Source organism: Pezoporus wallicus, unplaced genomic scaffold (assembly GCF_028554395.1).
Source record: "Pezoporus wallicus isolate ANWC-B61680 ecotype Strahan unplaced genomic scaffold, APGP_CSIRO_Pwel_v1 contig_13974, whole genome shotgun sequence".
Lineage (NCBI taxonomy): Eukaryota > Metazoa > Chordata > Aves > Psittaciformes > Psittacidae > Pezoporus > Pezoporus wallicus.
The window spans coordinates 1-19,752 of NW_026636610.1; the positions used below are offsets into that span (position 1 = coordinate 1).

Consider the following 19,752-nt stretch of genomic DNA (forward strand, 5'->3'; position numbering starts at 1 on the left):
CGTCACAAGTTCCACCCAGAAGCCCGTGTCCTTCCGGGTAACTCCCAGTCACCCCCCACCCCGGCCATGACGTGCTGTGGTATGGAATACCTTCCTGGCTAGCCCGGGTCAGGCGCCCCATCTGTGCTTCCTCACAGCTTCCCCTCCTCCCTGGCAGAGCATGAGCCTCACAGAGTCCTTGGTCAGGGTAAACATCACTTAGCAACAACTGAAAACATCAACTTCACCAACACTGTTCTCAAGCTGGAAGTCAAAACACAGCACTGCACCAGCTACCACAAAGGAAAAAAAAACATGACTGCTACTGCTGAACCCAGGACAACATGACTAAGAGGCCAGATGGTTTCCGCCTAAGAGTGCTGAAGGAGCTTGTCAGAGGAGCTTGCCAAGCCACTCTCCATAATTTATCAAAAGTCCTGGTCTAGTGGGAAGGTCCCCGAGGATTGGGGGTTGGCCAGCCTCTACAAAAAGAGCAGGAAAGAGGACCCAGGATACTACAGTCCTATCAGCCTGACCTCAGTGCCCAGGAAAGTCATGGAGCAAATCATCTTAAGTGAGATCAAAAAGCACGTGTGGGAAAATGGAGGGTTCAGGCCCAGTCAGCACAGGTTCATGATGGGCAGGTCATGCTTGTCCAACCTGATCTCCTTCTATGACTAGGTGACCTGCCTGGTTGATGAGGAAAAGGCTGAGGACATTGTCTGTTTGGACTTCAGTAAAGCATTTGATGCTATTGGCCTTCTTGGTACCTAGGCACACTACTGGCTCATACCACTGGCCACAGCACATGGATCAATCCTGTCCAGACCCCTCTGCAGAGTCTTCCTTCCCTGAAGCAGATCAACACTCCCGCCCAACGTGGTGTCATCTGCAAATTTACTGAGGGTGCACTCAGTCCACTCATCCAGATCACTGATAAAGATATTAAACAACACTGGTCCAATACTGCGCCCTGGGGAAGAAATAAGGAATTTAATATGGTTTGTGTGTGCCTGACACTAATCTTGGTATGCTTGAAAGCCTTTTAAGCTGGCAAAAAGCACACGCTGAATTACAGAGACTCAAGAATGACTTTTGCCTTTGAATACCCACTTACGTACTTGGAATAGAATTGGCCTGTTACGACGAGTGGGGCTTGTTGCCCAGGTTGGAGGTGCCTTTGAGCAACCTACTGTAGTGGACACAAGCCGTTCTTATATAGCCCCTGGGCATACATACATATTCATGAGGCTACATATGGATTACATAATTTTCCAGAAAGTTCCCCACATGCATACAGAATTGTGGTGGTGGTCTCTGAGGGTTGTTTACTTCTTCCAACAATCTTCATCACTTCTGGCAGCCTTTGAAGCATGCACAGTAGATGCTCATACCAGCTTAACTGGTTCATTAGCACCAGAGACATAATAATCCTCCTGTCCTCCTACTTATCAGTTGGTTTAATGGTAGCCCATTCTGGACACCTGCCATTTCCAGATACTCATTATCCCTGTGTCCTGTTCTTCTAGACAGTTTTTCTTAAAACTACGTCAACTATAACAATTTATCGTGTACAAGAATTCTCAATATGTTCTCTAGCTGTACTCTACTACTCTCCTTTTTTTCCTGTGTATCATGCACCTCAGTAATTTTCCATTGCTACTGTGACAAAGCCATCAAACTTAACATTACTTAAAACTGATTCTAAAGGTTTATATATTCCATTTTGTAATTTTCTGCTCCCCTTGTCTCAAATCCCCCCTTTTTCCGTCCTTTTGCAAATTCTTTTGCAACGCTTTATATACTACCATTGCCTTCTAAAGTCTTTTTGAAATAATTTCCCATTTCTATTTGATGCTTGATTTCATTTCTCTTCCAATCTTCATAATTTATCATAGCTCGTTTACAAAACCAGAGGGAACATCAATTAACATCAGTATTCCTGCAACCAGTTGCCTCAATCAGGAGAGATTAGGTAACCATGAAGTTAACTTTTTCCATATTTCTTCAAAACCCCAGGAGGCGTCATCCATGGCCGTTTCATGAAATATCTTAGTTTGTTTCCAAATTTCCTCCAGATCTGTTTCAATTCTGACACTTTGGTCTATATAGGAACAACAACTTTCATTGATTATGGAACAAACCCCTCTTTGTGATGCCAGTAACATGCTAGAGCCATTTGGTTTTGTAATATCACCTTAAAAAGTCTAGTTATCTCTTGTTGTTCTGCCTGGATTATGTCAATAGTTTTACTTTCCATTTCCTCTATGGTTACTGAGATATTTACAATTGCCTTCTCTAATTCACTTTCTCCCAAAGATGGAATTAGCCCTCTTACAAAACTATGAAATGTGCTGTGCCATATAATAATAGGGTTAAACCCTTGCTTAATTCATTTAGCAAAACTTCTAATCCAGGTCCCGAAAAGATACCTGTTGATAATAGTAAAATTGGGTATTACAGCACCTAAGGTGCATGCCCCCTTCCAGTTGGGGGGCAGAATCTTATAATCATTTTCTCCACATAACCAATACCATCCTTTCCCTTTAGGAATGGGCCACCACTGAACTATGATACCATCTATATTAATAGTATGATTGCAATTTGAATGGTGACCTACATCTGTGGCATTTAAACAAGCATGATCTCCTGCCGCAGAAAATACATGGACTCAGTCAGAGATCAATATGATCAGACAAGAAACCGTTTATTACAAAGCCTTAACCCCTTAAATACTATTTCTTACATGCACTTACAGTGATTTGGCATATTATGATTGGATACATGTCCTGAAGACCCTTTGCAACTAGCGTATAATTGGTTAAGCACAGGTGTGGGAAATTGACCTCGAAAGCTTGCCAACAGTCCACAGTTGTCATTACATCAGTGAATTCTAGCTTCTTCTTATCTTGCTTGCTTAAGCTTCCTTGGGCCTCTCATGGCCTTGCTGTATCTTTCAGGATTATTCAGAGTTGATGTACCAATTATCCATTCTCCCGTGAGAACACTGTCTCCACAATCTCCCACCCTGGTTCCTGGTGTAATACATCTTTATGCACAGGTGTAATATTTATTACCTGGATTAGCATTAATTAGTCCAAATTTTAATCTTTCCCTTGGACGTAGATTGCTAGTGTTCACCCACAAATTTGTCCATGAGACAGTGTTAGGAATTGGAACTCCAGTTAATGGAAGGTCTGGATTTTCTCCTGAATTAGGCAACTGTGCACACACCCAACAGTCACTACGATTAAAAATATTAGTAACATTCTGCACTAAATTCAGGTGTAAGTTTTGGTCCCAAGCTTGTGCGCCTGTTATCATATGAGTCCAAATTATGACCGATGCAATTTCGTATGTAAGGGTCCTGAAGGTTCGATCTGCTATGTCTTCTCTGGCTCTGGTGCTTTCTTTATTCTTGAATAATGTATCCAAGCAGGTTGTTCCTTTATCTTCACTGCTGTAAAGGTGGTCAATATCTGCTACAGTCCGCTCCACTTCTCCTGTAGAGGATCTCCTGAGAAACTCTTAACATAAACCCAGTCTCCAGATCTGAAAGGGTGAATCAGATAATCCAAACCTCTTGCTCTTGTCCCTACTATTCTCTTATTTTTCACCTCCAATTGTTTTCCCAGATTGATCAGAAACTGTCGGAGATAGCCTTCCCTCACTTCCTGAAGACTTTCTCCTTTAAACTGTGTCCTGTTCTTCTAGACTGTTTTTCTTAAAACTATGCCAGATGTAACGATTTATCTTGTACAAGAATTCTCAGTGTGTTTTCTAGCTGTACTCTACTTTTTTTTCTGTGCATCATGCACCTCAGTAATTTTCCATTGCTACTGTTACAAAGCCATCAAACTTAACATTACTTAAAACTGATTCTAAAGGTTTATATATTCCATTTTGTAATTTTCTGCTCCCCTTGTCTCAAATCCCCCCTTTTTCCGTCCTTTTGCAAATTTTTTTGAAATGCTGTATATACTACCATAGCACCAGAGACATAATAATCCTCCTGTCCTCCTACTTATCAGTTGGTTTAACTGTAGCCCATCCTGGACACCTGCCTTTCCCAGATATTCCTTATCCCTGTGTCCTGTTCTTCTAGACTGTTTTTCTTAAAACTATGTCAAATATAACAATTTATCTTGTGAGAATTCTCAGTATGTTCTCTAGCTGTACTCTACTTTTTTTCTGTGTATCATGCACCTCAGTAATTTTTCATTGCTACTGTTACAAAGCCATCAAACTTAACATTACTTAAAACTGATTCTAAAGGTTTATATATTCCGTTTTGTAATTTTCTGCTCCCCCTTGTCTCATCTGTCACTAATTCAGGAGGTGATGAGTTTCTCAAACAGCCCTCCATTCACAGAATCAAAGAATCACAGAATGGTTAGGGTTGGAAAGGAACTTAAGATCATCTAGTTCCAACTAAATTCGGTTTCAGAATGTTTTATGACTGTTTGCATTAAGTATATTACCATTTTAATAACTAGCATGTGTGATTACAGTGGGGCAAAGCATTAGCAACACAAGAACTTTCCATTTGGTATCTCTGCCTGTGGAAATTAAATAGCAGTACATTTGAAGATATGATGCATCCAGATATATAATTATCCAGAAGATTATTTGATCAAAGACATTTTAAATTAAGAGATATTTGCAGGTTTACATTATGCATACCACTTGTTCAGTCATCCTATCAAAATAGATTTCTAAGCATTCCTGATGATTTTCAAATTGGTGAATGCTTAACAGGTTTCTGTCTCTACATCTGATGTATATAATCCTGTTTATAAATCTAATTTGAATTATTTCTTATTTATTCTAAAAAATATCAAATGTTTGGGGATGATGTGGTACATCATCCATTTTATCTGCAATGGGGTGGTGGTTTTGTGCCTTCGTATGTATGAAAACTATATTGCTCTACATCAGGATTGGAGGCAGCCTGAGCTGCAGTGATCATACACTTGTGGAGTTTGCAGTCCTGAGGGATATGGGACAGGTGAAGAATAGAGTCAAGACCCTGAATTTTAGGAAAGCCAACTTCCAGCTCTTTAAGGAGTTACTCAATGGGATCCCCCAGAAAACTGCCCTCAGGGTCAAGGAAGCAAAGCAGAGCTTTACAGATGCTTTCCACAGAGCAGAAAACCTTGCGATCGCCAGGTATAAGAAATGTGGTAAGGAAAGCAAGAGGCCAGCATGGCTGAGTTGAGACCTGCTGATCAAACTAAAGGGCAAGAAGGAAATGCACAGGCAGTAGATGCAGGGACAGGTGTCCTGGGAAGAGTATAGGGACACTGCCTGGTTGTGTAGGAATGGGGTCAGGAAGGCCAAAGTGCAGCTTGTGCTGAACTTGGCAAGAGATGCAAAGAATAATAAGGGCTTCTACAAGTATGTCAGGCAGAAGAGGAAGGTCAAAGAAAGTGTTTCCCACTGACAAACATGTCTGGCAAACTAGTAACAACAGCTTAGATACTCAACAACATTTTTGCCTTGGTCTTCACTGGCAACAACTCTTCCCACACCTCTCAAGTGGATGGAATGCAAGACAGGGACTGGAGGAGCAAAATCCCTCCCACTGAGGGGGTGCTAGAGAAGACAGAGTTTGAGACCACCTGAGGAACCTGAACATACATAAGTCTATGTCACCTGATGTTTTGCTGACAGACAGGGTACGCCACAAAGTGTCCACACATTAGCTGTATAATATGCAGAGTTTATTAAACAAGCACACTAAAGCCAATAAGCACACTAAAAGCAAGCGCACTAATGTTAATTAGGTAAATATCTATATATATAGTGAATTAGTACAATAAGGCAAACCAGAGATATAGGTATATAAGTAAAATACCAAAGAAAGTTAGCAAAGCCCCGGTGCAGTAGATGCCAGGAGTCTCAGGTAATTGGGAAAATTCCTACATAGTGCGTTCACCCTTCTCTCATGGCCACAAGAGGGTCACGCTTTTACGCCCTTATCAAAACAGCCGGTCATGCTAGAACTTCATTATGAACTGGAGTCAAAGGCAGCCAAGTGGGATGCCACAATTGATATTGCCAATGCATTTTTCTCAATTCTTTTGGCAGCAGAGTGCAGGCCACAGTTTGCTTTCACTTGGAGGGGCATCCAGTACACTTGGAACCGACTGCCCCAGGGGTGGAAACACAACCTTACCATCTGTCATGGACTGGATGAATTCAGCAGCTTTATAGGAATCGGTCCATGGACTAAGGAATAATAGCTCTCTCTTTGCGTGTGGTTGGGTGTGTGTGTGTATATATATACAAGACAAAAGCGATGGTATATTGGAAAATGTGGGATCTGAGCATGATGTGAATGGTATGGAATAAGGGGTGGATACTGTCCTGGGTTCAGCAGTAGCAGTCATTTTTCTCCTTCTTAGTAGCTGGTGCAGTGCTGTGGTTTTGACTTTCAGCCTGGGAGCAACACTAATAACACCAGTGTTTTTAGTTGTTGCTAAGTAATGTTTACTCCGATCAAGGACTTCTTGAGTCTCATGCTCTGCCACGGAGGAGGGGAAGCCAGGAGGAAGCAGAGACAGGACGCCTGACCCAAAGTAGCCAAAGGGGTATTCCATACCACAGCTCGTCATGTCCAGTATATAAATTGGGGGGAGTTACATGGAAGGCTCAGATCGCTGCTTGGATCGGGATGGGTATTGGTCAGTGGGTGGTGAGTGGTTGTATTCTCTTCCCTTGTTATTTCCCTTATAATTATTATTATTGGTGGTAGCAATAGTGGTTTTGTGTTATTCCTTAGTCATTGTACTGTTCTTATCTCAACCCATGGGAGTTACATTCTTTCTATTCTCCTCCCCATCCCTCCAGGAGTGGGGGGTGGAAGAATGTGGGGAGTGAGCGAACGGCTGTGAGATTCTGGGTTACCGGCTGGGTTTAAACCACAATGACAGTTGATAAAGCTCTGATGTGCAGAGCGCGCGTGTAATGGATGGTGATTTGGAGAAAGGGAACCTACCTGAGAGTTGATTCTCTCTCATGACTGAGAGATATAACAAAGTATTTTTTTGTCAAACTGTAGGTAGAGTATGCATGTTTATGTTCATCATGACTTTGTTGGAAAGAGACAAGAAAACATAGGTGTGCAGCTGTTCTATGACCTTCACACATGGCTGCACTGGGTTACCTGGCCAACGCTCTCGGCATGGACAACAGTGAGATCATGAGAAACTTCACAGTCCCATGTGTAAACAATTAGAAATATGGCATAAAGCCAGTTGTTTTTCTAAGGGTATAAAAGCAGGACCCTCTTGTGGCTGAATCCAAAGCCTCACTTATGGGTGGATGCACCGCGTAGGGCTTTTCCCAGTTACCTGATACTCCCAGCATCAGCTGCAACGGGGCTTCCCAGCTGGAAGTGTGGGCCTGGATGATGACGATTCAGTGGTAATTGGTGATGTATTTCCTCTTAATCTCTGTACTTTACTTATATTTCTGATTTTCTTCATTGTACTTATTTATTGTATATATAGAGATATATACCTGATTTGAGTTAGTGTGCTTGTTTGCTTTACTGTGCTTATTTGCTTTAGTGTGCTTGTTTAATAAATTGTGCATGTTATACAGCTAGTGTGTGGTCATTTTGTGATGAACCCTGCCTGTTAGCAGAACAGTGTGGCACTTGTATTGAGTACTATGCCACAGCACAGGAAGCAGAAAGTGAAAGTAGTTTTCAATTAAAGCAGGATGTAAGCAGGATGATTACAAACACAATGACTAAAAATAAGATTGTAAAAAGCTAAGGAATTACTGGTTTTCATTTTTGTATTTTAGACCAGTTTTAAGCATTGTACGTTCTTATTTTGCCCAGTAATATATGTATATTATATATAAAGTAGCGATATATATAATATGTATATGTAATGCATATATATTTATAAAAGCATTGGGCAATCATTCATAGGATGTAATTTAACAAGAACAAATGCCAGATTCTGCACCTGGGTTGGAGTAACACTGGGCACAAGTATAAATTGGGAGAGGACTGGCTGGAGAGCAGCCCTGCAGGGTGCTGGTCAACAGTAGCCTGGAGTCAACAGTGTGCCCTGGCAGCCAAGAGGGCAAACCGCATCCTGGGGTGCATCATGGTACAACCAGCCAGTCAAAAGAGGTGATGATCCTGCTGTATTCAGTGTTGGTGCAGCCTCACCTTGAGTACTGTGTTTAGTGCTGGACCCCATGGTTTAAGAAGAATGTTAAGGGACTAGAATCCATCCAGAGGAGGGCAACAAAGCTGGTGTAGGGGCTGAAAGGCATGTCCCATGAGAAGTGACTGAGGATTCTGGGTTTGTCTCATTTGCAGTCAAGGAGGATGAGGGGTGATCTCATTGCTCTCTACAGCTTCCTGAGGAGAGGACTTGGGGAGGGAGGTGTTGATCTCTTCTCCCTGGGATCCAGTGACAGGACACACGCAAATGGCTCAAAGCTGTGTCAGAGGAGTTTCAGACTTTACATTAGGAAGCATTTCTTTACCAACAGGGTGGTCAAACACTGGAACAGGCTTCCTAGAGAGGTGGTTGATGCCCCAGGCCTGTCAGTGTTTAAGAGGCATTTGAACAATGGTCTTAATAAGATGCTTTAACTTTTGGTCAGCCCTGAAGTGGCCAGGCAGTTGGACTAGATGATCATAGAATCATTTAGGAAAAGACCCTTAAGATCAAGTCTCAAGTGTTAACCACTGCCAAGTCCACCATTAAACCATGTCCCTAAGTGCCACATCTACATGTCTTTTAAACACCTCCCAGGACGATGACTCCATCACTTCCCTGGGCAGCCTGTTCCAGTGCTTGATAACCCTTTTGGGGAAGAAATTTTTCCTAAAATCGTTGTAGATCCCTTCCAACTGAAGTATTCTATTCTATATACACAAAAATTGCTAATTTTGACCTGAGTTTTCCTCCGATATATTTTGAGGCTCAGGATAAAATACAATAGGTATTCAAAGTAGTTTTAAGTTTCTTTCCCCCTTCTTGTGTAGCTGCTCCTATTACCTCTTTACAGGTTAAATTGAGAACTTATGAAATCTACACAGCATTAAACCAACTCACATAAAAATAAAGCAGACAGCAGAGCAGGTACACGCTCCTAACTCCCGGGTCTGCATTCCCATCCCCGCTTCTACTCCGTGGGCAGAACTTGGTGCCAGGCGCTGCGGATGCAAGGCCGCAGCTGTCCCAAGGAGGCCGGACTAGAACTCTGCTTTACCCCTCTCCTGTCGGGACTGCTGGAGCTTACTTTCTGTTTTCGGGTGGTGGGGAGGGGCTGTGGAGCGGCTCTTGTTTTGTTGCCCCCAGGCTCCTGACGATGTGGGACGTACTGGTGAAAGGTTGACGGCTATGCCGGCAGGTTCTAGGAGGCTTGGGCAGGCGGGGACGTGCCTGGCGCTAGGACCCAGGAGGATGCGAGGCGGCTCTTAGAGCCAGATTGCAAATTCGCCGTGATTTAGTGTGCTCGGTGTTTGCGTACAGCGTGCGACGGCTGGAGCAGGTTAGTGCTGTTTGTGGGGCCAGGCTCGGAGTCGGCGGGGTGTGTGGGTGAGAGTGGGCCGGGCGCCGCGCAGCTAGTTAAGTGCTAGCTAGCTAGCTAGCTTATTTGCTTCCTCGTTCCACTCCCCCAGGGCCTGCTGCGCCGCTAACAGCGGCTACGTTTTTCAGCAAGCAAGATGGAGTATGAGTGGAAACCTGACGAACAGGGGCTTAAGCAGATCCTGCAGCTGCTTAAGGAGTCCCAGTCCCCGGACACCACCACGCAGAGAGCCGTGCAACAAGTATCCTTGGTCGAGGCCTACACTACACGGGAGGGTGGGCCGGATGAAGCGCGTAGGCAGAGCAGAGCGGAGCTGTGGTGGTCCGGGAGGGTACTAGGGAGGCCAGGGGCGCTGGGGGTGGGGGCAGAGCGACCACAGGGTGTTGCAAGGCGGCGGTAGCCGAGCCTGCCCAGGGAGCGGCTACAGCGAGTGCTGTGGGTCAAGTCTCGGCCGGAGCGGGTGGCCGGAGCGCGGCGTTTGAACCGCCGAGGTGGCCTGTGGGCCGCGGGGTTGCCTTCTCCCGTGGGGAGCCCGGGCACCTGTTGTGAGTCCAAAGCCAAGTTCCGGGTTTTTTGTTTTGGTTTTAAAGCTATGGCGTGGCAGCTTTTCCGTATCTGCTACTTTCCCAGGTTACTTCACGTTGGGCTGCTGCCAGCGCCTAGCTTTCGGCAGCGGCGGATCCCAGTGGGGGGGGGAGGAGGGGCGTGCTGTCTGCTAGGCTGAGTTGGCGGAGCGGCGCGGGGCACCCGCGGCAAAGCGGGGCTTGAGTAGGGGCTTCCTAAAATCTTACGCTGGTATTCAAGGCGAAAGCTATAGTTAGTGGGAGAAGTGCCCCTGGTGGAGCCGCTGCCTGCATGCTCTCGTTGGCCTGCTGGCTCTGACATAGTATTTTGCTACGCTGTATGTTTTCGGCTTGCCTGGAGTCTTGAGCCTGAAATACTGTTTGTTACACTCCTTACGTTTCATGAGAAGGGGGAAATCTACCTTATGTGGCTTCTTGTGCAGCTTTGCGGTGCATTTTATGTTAGTGTTGTATATTGCTGGTTTGTTGTTTGGGTGTCGTGTTGCACCCCACCAGCCCCCAAGTCTCTCTTGATCGTAGAAGTGATGAAATAGCGAGGTTTTAAAGAACCGAGATTGAGAAGCATCTCCCATCTACTGTCTCCTACTCCCAGAGTTAACTACGCAAGTGTTTTAAGATATCTAGAAGTCCTGAAAGGATATCCTTCTATATACGTATATATATATATAAAGATATAATGTTAGAAGTTTAGCTTGAATCCAAATTTACTTGACTTTTCTGCTTTCCTAACAGATGTGGTCAAACTTTGTAAGACTTCTTATCTGAAAGATGAAGGCAGTTTTCATCTTGTTCTTGCAGCTATGTTTTAGATTCTTAAGATGCTTTTGCTTCCTTTCAGAAATACTACACAGAAGTGGCTAAGCATTCTTATAATTCCCCAAATGCTCTTTTTGAGTATTTCAAATGCAACAGTGTTTATAGTGTAGCTTTCATGTAAAATTACATTTTAAGGCTCTGCTTCAAATAACCTAATGGCATCTAGTTTGTTTGTTCTGAAAAATAGCAGTGTATGTGTAGGATGGGCAATATAGGTGATGCTGTCTTGAAGATGAGTAGAAATTTACTGAACAAAAGTGCTGTTAACATGTTTGAAATTGTTATTAAATGTGGTAAGAGAGGGCCTCATATGTTGACCTGTAAAGGTTAGGTAAGTGGCACATTTTTACCGTTGTATTATCAGTTTGGGAAATGTTTTAATGCAACTTGATAGGCCATGTCCTATAATTAAAAAAAAAAAAAAGCCAGGGGGAAATGTCCTTTGAGACTGTTTCCACAAAAATTTGTGATGCTACTTAATAGTGTGTCCAAGCAGCCTGGTGATTAATGTTTTCAAATTTAAAGTACTTCCAGCGTTGACTCTTTCATGCCCATTATGACACAGTTTTGGCATGTTTAGAACCTCAAATGTAATGAAGTGAGGAGCATAGCTTAGCCAAAACCATTTCTTAACAAAGTTATGCATTGGTAAGACTTTCAAACATTTTTTGAATTAAAATATACATGTTTCTTGGAGTAAAAAAGAAAAAATTAGTGGGTGAAAAAATGTATAGGATAATATGGCCTATAAGCTATTATTTGATTCCTAGACTGATTAGGTGTGTTCAAATTAATTTTGTATTTAATACTGCCCTTTCAGTTCTTTCTGCTTGCTTATGTTGCTGCTTCTTGTTTGAGCCATCAGAATTCGCAGTTGTTTGACTAAATGTTTTGGTGATTATGTTTCTGAAGCTTGGAGAAGAAGGAAAAATACTGAGATGTGCTCCCCTACTTCAGCCAGTTGCTGAAAGAGCTTTTTGGCATGCCACCTTTGACAACAATCTTTGGATATATGTTTCTTCACTTCTGAGGGGCTGTGTAGAATGTTCTGTGTTATTTTTCACTTGCTGTGACCATCCTTCTGTTTACATTTTATCTCCTGTGTGTTTCACAGCAAAGGAGCTTGTGGCTGTGATAAGTACACTTCCTCTGTTAAGTCCAAAGAGGGCAGGTTTCTCTAGCAAAGTTACTACAGGCTGTTTGGTCATTGGAAGGGCCATCAATGTCCTAACATAAATACATTTGGCTGAATTTTAGCGACTTCTTGAATATTTAGAGATTTTAGCTATAGAGCAAGTAAAGTAAATATCTAATAAGCAAATAATCTTCTTCTAAAAATAATATTTTATTAAATGTCTTGATTGTTTGCCATACTGATGATATCTAGTAGGTACAGTAACTTAAAGATGAAATTGCATGCTTATGACTTAAAATATTGTTGAGCATAATACTAATTAATACCAGGGCATGAGAACAAGATACAAGGAGAATGACAGATCACTGTTTTAGCCAAGCAGTGGCAGAATACTTAGAAATTTCATGCAGAAGTAATGACAAATTTTATAGAAACTACATACCTTCTGGCTCTTCAGAAACCTAATAATTCTTGCAGTTTCCCCAAGGACATAGTGAATAGGCTTTTATTGCTACTAAGATACTTATTCAGAGGTGTCACTCTAGAAAATTGGTTTGTGTACAGAAGGATTTTTTTTAAATTTTTTGTTTGTTTGTTTGGTGTTTCTTGGTTGGTTTGGTGTTTTGTTTTGTTTTGTTTTTTTCTTTTGGTGTTGTTTTTTTTTTAAGAGACCATGGACAAGCATGAAGAACTTGGTACAAATATCTGGGCATTTACAATTAAACAAGTTCTTACTGTTGAAAGCTCAGGCTGTGGCTAGTTAGCATCATAAAGTATATGACTAATCATAGAATAGGGTTGGAAAGGACCTTAAGATCATCTGGTTGCAACCTCCCTGCCATTGGCAGGGACATATTAAAGTGACAACATTAAAGTGAGTAGCTTATCAAAATCGTAGTAGCTGTTGTATTTTAATGCTGAAATGCTTTTATTGTGGAGAAAATAATGTGTTATGGGATTGTGTCTCAATGGATTCCTTGGGCTTTGCTGACTTCTAAGTGTAAACACTGAAATCTAAAACCACAGAGGAAGGTGGTAGGGGTGTGGTTTTGTTTTGTTTTTGTTTAGTTGGTTTTTTTTTTGTAGTTTTGCTTTGTAGGGTTGTTTTGTGGTGTTTTTTTTGTTTGTTTGTTTTTGTTTGTGTTTTTTTTTTCCTTTAGAAAAATTTTTAAGGATCTATTAAATTCTATGCCTGGCCTTGGATGATTTTTTTTTTTTTTTTTTTTCCAGATTTCAATGTAAGTAAAAGCTGCTACTTCAGTATGAAAATTACAGAAACTGCTTTCAGATTGTTCATACTCTGTACGTTGTGAACTTGTAGTCACAGCTGTTTGAAATGATGCAGTAGTACAACTCGCGTAATAATCATAGTATTCAGAAAGCTATAAGTGTTGTGTGTGAAGTTTCAAACTTCCTTAGCAGTTTCTCTCTTCAGAAACTAGAACAACTGAATCGGTATCCAGATTTCAACAACTATCTGATCTTTGTTCTTACCAAGTTGAAGTCTGAAGGTAAGTTCTTGAGATATTGGCTGGGTTTTTTTTGGTGTGGGTGTTTTGGTGTTTTTGTTTTTTTTTTTGTTTGGTTTTTTTTTTCCCCTCAAATTTATTTTATTTAGCTTGAAAGAAATAGGAAGCTGATTTCTATAGTCAGTTTCCTGGTTGGTTGGTACCTATAGTTGTGCAGAATTTTCTTTATCCTCTTGGGAGTCTTTGTAGAAAAATATCTGATAACATGTTGGTGCTTGTAGTTTCAGCCTTGGAATAGATTGTATTCTAAATGTCCTATGAAATCTCAGAAATGTGGGAGCATTGTATTGCTATCAGACTATAGTCAAATTGTGCAATAACTGCATTTCATGGTGATGAATCATAACTATAACACATTTTATAATGTGCTGCTAAAACCAGTTGTGACTGTGATCTCCCTAGTAATCAACCTATTAAATATTTTGAAGATCACATATTAGTGATTCAGAGAAATCTGCAGGAACTCGCCAACAAAGTTTAAGTTGACAAGCAGGTATTCTTTATTGCGGTGCTGGGAGACATGGGGGATTGCTCCTCCAATCGTGTCTCATCCAAGCATCAACCAGGATGTGATTCATTAGATTACATACATTACATCATACTTTTAGAGAATGCCTCCTGCATGCACACTAAAATGGGGTACTGGGCTTTGGGACCCCTGGTGGTTATTTCCTCATCACTTTGTTTTAGGATCGTTGTCATATTAGTAACCACCAGGTGGTTCTGGCAAAGCTTATCTTAGCAATTTCCTTTTCTCTATAGTTGCTAACAAAGCCTAACATCCTTGAAGTTACTTATTTACAACCCCATTCTTCAATCGACCCCATTCTTCAATCCACCCTATTCTTCAATCAACACCATTCTTCACTAGAATTGTCCAAAGATTCTGTTAGAATCCTCATTCTGAAGTCTTAATTCTAATTACCATTGGTTTATTTTTTTTGGTCATTAGTACTAACTGTTTATGGCATACCATGTCCCTTCTTCCAATTGTTAAATTCAGGCAGTTCTTTAGTAATGATCAGGGTGTGTGAAAGATTTTCTTTCCAGTATACTACAGCTACTGATTTGTGAGGTCTTTGCCAGTGAAAGAGACTTATTTCAAGATCTGTTTTGGCACACCTTCTGTTTTTTTTTATATTTATTTGCACTTAATATTTTTGATTTGTGAGGGTTTTGTTGTTTTCCTTATTGTTCTGCCACCAGTGCTTTTTCTACCTTCTAGTGCTTCACCTCTGAGTTTTTGAATGCTTGTTTTTTTTTTTTCACTTTGAATTAGTTTTTACTTGCATGTGGCCCTGTAACATTCAAAGCATCAACAAGAACATTTATATTATTTTAGAACTGCTGTTTTGGTTGTGCTGTCAGCTTGCTTCAGGAGGAAAGAAAGAGGAAGGAGAAGGAAGAAAGTATATTTTCATATCTTAAGGCTGGAGTATATCCAAATGTTTTTGTATGGTGTTTGTTGATTCGGAGAAAATTCCAGGAACAAACTCGCCAACAGTTTCAAGTTGACAAGCAGGTATTCTTTATTGTGGCATCAGCAGACAGGGGGGATAGCTCCTCTTAAGGTGTGTCCCCGAATTGCTATACAAGTCATCCTTATATGGTCACTGGGCATACATACATATTCATGAGGCTAAACATGAATTACATCATTTTCCAGAAAGTTTCTGGCATGCATACAAAAATGTGATGGTGGTCTTTGAGGGTCGTTTACTTCTCCCAACAATCTTCATAACTTCTGGCAGTCCTTGAAGCACCAGCTTAATTAATGTGGAAGACATAGCAATAATCCTGTCAGTTAGTATAACTGCTCCCATCCTGGACATCTGCTGGTCCTGGATACTCCCCAGTAGATGTTTACACCAGCTTAATGGGTTCATTAACACCACAAACATAGCAATTATCCTGTTCTTCTATTTATCAGTTAGGTTAACTGTGCCCCGGGGGCATCTGCTAGTCCCAGATACTCCCCATCCCCAGGTCCTGTTTCTCTATTCTGCTTTTCTTACACTTTTTGTACTAAGGTAATAAGGACCTAAAACTATGTCAACTACCTTCAAGCACTGCAGTTATTTTCCATTACAAAGCCATAAAACTTAACATTACTTAGAACTGATTACATTTTGTGCTTTTATGCCTCCTTGTCTCACTGTAGAAAATCTGATAATCTTTAAGGCCTTGGGGGAATACCTCAGGTACTTAATCCTTACTTGTTAATAAGTATGCTGTCATACCTTAATTTTTCATGTGCTTTATACCATTGTTGTGGTTTGACCCCAGATGGCAACTTAGTACCACAGAGCTGCTCATCGTGCCCCTCCCCCCCAGTGGGATTGGGGAGAAAATCAAAAGACTCGAACTCCTGGGCTGAAATAAAGACAGGTTAATAGGAAAGAAAAGGAAGAAAATAATGATAAAAAAATGGAACATACAAAATAAGTGATGTACAATACAATTGCTCACCGCTTGCTGACTGATGCCTAGACAGTTCCTGAGCAGCAGCCGCTGGCCAGCTATCTCCCTAGTTCATTTATGGAGCATGCTGTCATATGGTCTGGAATATCTGATTCAAAGGGTTAACAAATGTACAGGGGGGTTAGGGTTGAGTCACTTGCTTAACAATGTTACTGCTTGCTCATGCTTATCATACTTGCAGTGTACAAGGGGATGAATCAGGACGCTTGCTTAACAATATCATTGCTCACTCATGATTATGCTAGGACAAGATATAAGGACATAGCTATTGTCAAGAATTAGGGACTGTGTCTTGATTCCCTTCCTTTGGATGCCTCCACGTATGCTAGAACTAGATATAAGGACATAGCTATTGTTAAGAAGTAGGGACCATGACTTGATTCCAGTCCTTTGGACGCCTAGGCTGGCTGAAATTGACTCTGCGCTTTGGACAAAGACCAAGCCTCCAGGGAGCATGTGTAACAACCAGAGGTGAAAAGTTCAGGCTCGAGGAAGACTCATTTACTTCATCTTGAGACCCTTGCTCACGATCACTAGGAGGCACTGCGCAGGCGCAAAGGACTTCTTAGTTCATTATAATACAAAGCAGGAATAGGACATGAATATGTATAGGCATGTTGTGCAACCTCATGCATATGTATAACTTTAGAGGATAAATATAAAGGGGAAACAACGCTGAGGTGCGCATGCTTTTGGAGGAGCTATCCCTCATGCACCTCAGCACTGAATAAAGCATACCTACTTTACAACTTTAACGACTTGTGGAGTCTATCTGCACATCGTATCCCTTGGGTCAGTTGGGGTCAGCTGTCCCAGCTGTGTCCCCTCCCAATTTCTTGTGCACCCCCAGAACTTGGAACTTGATGACTTTAAGGTCCTTTCCAACCCTAATTATTCTGTGATTCTATCAGTCTTATTCTCATAATAAGCACAATACTGTACCAGCTACTAGGAATAAAAATAACTTTATTCCAGCTGAAACCAGGAGAGTATCCACCTCTTATTCCATATAATTTGCATCATGCCAGGTCCCACAATTGCCAATATACCATCACCTTTCCTCTATTTTGAGATAAATGCCTGCAGATATCATTCCCTTAATCTATGGACTATCCCTATAAAATGCCATTGAGTTCTTTCTGAGGTGCTGTGCCACCACAAGACTTGTTTCTCAAGGTCCAGGATAGTGTTCCGGGCAGTGATGTTGATGTGTGGATAGACTCCACCACAACTCGTTAAAGTTGTAAAGTAGGTATGCTTTATTCAGCGCTGAGGCGCATGGGGGATAGCTCCTCCAAAAGCATGCGCACCTTAGTGCATGAGTGACTGCAGAGTCAATTTCAGCTGGCCTAGGCATCCAAAGGATGGGAATCAAGTCATGGTCCCTACTTCTTAGCAATAGCCACGTCCTTATATCTTGTTCCAGCATATACGGCGGGCACGATAAGCATGAACGAATAGTAACATTGTTAAGCAAGTGCCCTGATTTATCCCCTTGTACATTGTAAGTGCGATAAGCATAAGCAAGCAGTAACACTTAAGCAAGCAGCTTGACCTACCGCCCTGTACATTGGTTAACCCTTTGCATCAGTGTGGGGAAAAGTGTATGTTTGAGCCATCTGGTTGTGGCTTCCGCCAAGGTAAGCACATGGTGCTTGCCTTGGCCGGTCAGTGTGAGTGTGATATAGTCAATCTGCCAGGCCTCGTCATCTTCATATGTCAGCCATCATCCTCCATACCAGAGAGGCTTTAACAACTTGGCTTGCTTAATTGCAGCATGTTTCACATTCATGAATAACCTTGGTGATAGTGCCCAGGGTCAAGTCCACCCATTGATCATCTATATGTTGCATTTCTGCTTTGATGTCCTGACTTGTTGTGGGCCCACTGGGCTAAAAATAATTCACTTTTATGTTGCTAGTATAAATCTGTCTGAGCCGCTTTAATCTTAGCAGCTTGATCCTCCTGTTGGTTTTTATCATGTTCCTCAGTGGCCGAACTCTCGGGTTCATGAGTATCTAGATGGCATATCTTCACCATCACGTTCTGCACTCAGGCAGCAATATCTTGCCACAGTGCAGCAGCCCAGATGGGTTTACCTCTGCGTTTCCAGTTACTCTGCTTCCATTGCTGCAACCACCCCCACAGGGCATTTGCCACCATCCATGAGTCAGTATAGAGGTAAAGTACTGGCCATTTCTCTCATTCAGCAATGTCCAAGGCCAGCTGGATGGCTTTCACCTCTGCAAACTTGCATGATTCACGCTCTCCTTAAACAGTTTCTGCAACTTTTCGGAAGGGACTCCATATAACTCCCTTCCATCTCTGAAGCTTTCCCACCGTATGACATGACTCACCAGTAAACAAAGCATATTGCTTCTTATTTTCTGGTTGTTTGTTGTACAGTGGGACCTCCTCAGTATGTGTTACCCCTTCTTCTGGTGACATTCTGAAATCTTTGCCCTCTGGCCAGTCCATGATGACTTCTAGAATGCCTGGACGACTGGCATTTCCTATTTGGGCTTGTGAGATTAATGCGGCCATGTAACATCAGTTGCATGATGTGTAGAGGAGACCCTGCCTTTGAATGTCCAGCTCAGCACAGGCAACCATGGTGCCAGGAGGAGCTGTGCTTCAGTGCCAGTCACTTCTGAAGCAGCTTGAACCAGGCTGCCAGTATCTCTTTTCAGTTGGAGTATAGCAAACCTTGGGTCCTCTACAATCCCAACTCCAGAAGCTGAGGGGTCAACCTTGAGGTTCTAGTAGTGCTTTCTGACAGAGGCTCCAGGTATGACAGTTCTCCCCAGCTGCAGTGTCGAATGCATTTTTCACATCTTGTCCGGTCCAGACTGGCCCAAGTTCTTCTGCATGAAGTCTCAATTAATTTTTTCAAAGGCTTGTTGTTGCTCAGGGTCCCATTTGAAATGGTTCTTCTTTGAGGTCACATGATAGAGAGGGCATACAATCAGACTGTAATTTGGGGTGTGCATTGTCCAGAACTCCACAACACCTAAGAAAGCTCTTTCTTATTAGTTGGTGGAGACATTGCTGTTATCTTGTTGATCATATCTATCGGGATCTGGTGATGTCTGATGTTGGCATTTGTCATGGTTTAAACCCTAGCCAGACAGCTTGTTCACTCACTCCCAGTGAGTGGTGCTGGGCTGAGAGCAATCGAGGTCGTCCTGTCCCCCCCCTCCCCCCCCGGGGCTCTCCCCTTCCCTGCTCCCAGAGGAAAGGGGAGGAGGATCGAACGAGTGCAACTCCCACGGGTTGAGACAAGAACAGACCAGCAACCAATGTACAACACAAATCACCACCGCTACTACCAATGACAACAATGATAAGAGAAAATAACAAGGGAAGAGAATACGATACCACCGGCCAAGAAATGAATCCCACCCGGAAGCCCCTGTCCTTCCGGGTAACTCCCAGTTACCCCCCACCCCGGGCATGACGTGCTGTGGTATGGAATACCTCTTTGGCTAGCCTGGGTCAGGCGCCCTGTCTCTGCTTCCTCCCAGCTTCCCCTCCTCCCTGGCAGAGCATGAGCCTCACAAAGTCCTTGGTCAGGGTAAACATCACTTAGCAACAACCGAAAACATCGGTTTCACCAACACTGTTCCTAGGCTGGAAGTCAAAACACAGCACTGCACCAGCT

At 42.5% G+C, this 19,752-nt stretch overlaps 1 long non-coding RNA gene across 3 annotated transcripts; it reads left to right on the forward strand.

The window, feature by feature from the left end:
- The first annotated feature begins 9,161 nt into the window (after positions 1–9,161).
- LOC130594804 (uncharacterized) lies at positions 9,162–14,781 on the forward strand. 3 transcript variants are annotated; one of them, XR_008971171.1, is made up of 4 exons: positions 9,162–9,366; positions 9,675–9,787; positions 13,517–13,592; positions 14,373–14,781. It is a non-coding gene; the product is annotated as an uncharacterized LOC130594804 (long non-coding RNA). The 3 variants fall into 3 exon arrangements; XR_008971172.1 differs by lacking the exon at positions 9,162–9,366 and adding an exon at positions 9,378–9,554; XR_008971170.1 differs by lacking the exon at positions 9,162–9,366 and having other exon boundaries at positions 9,567–9,787.
- Positions 14,782–19,752: the final 4,971 nt, after the last annotated feature.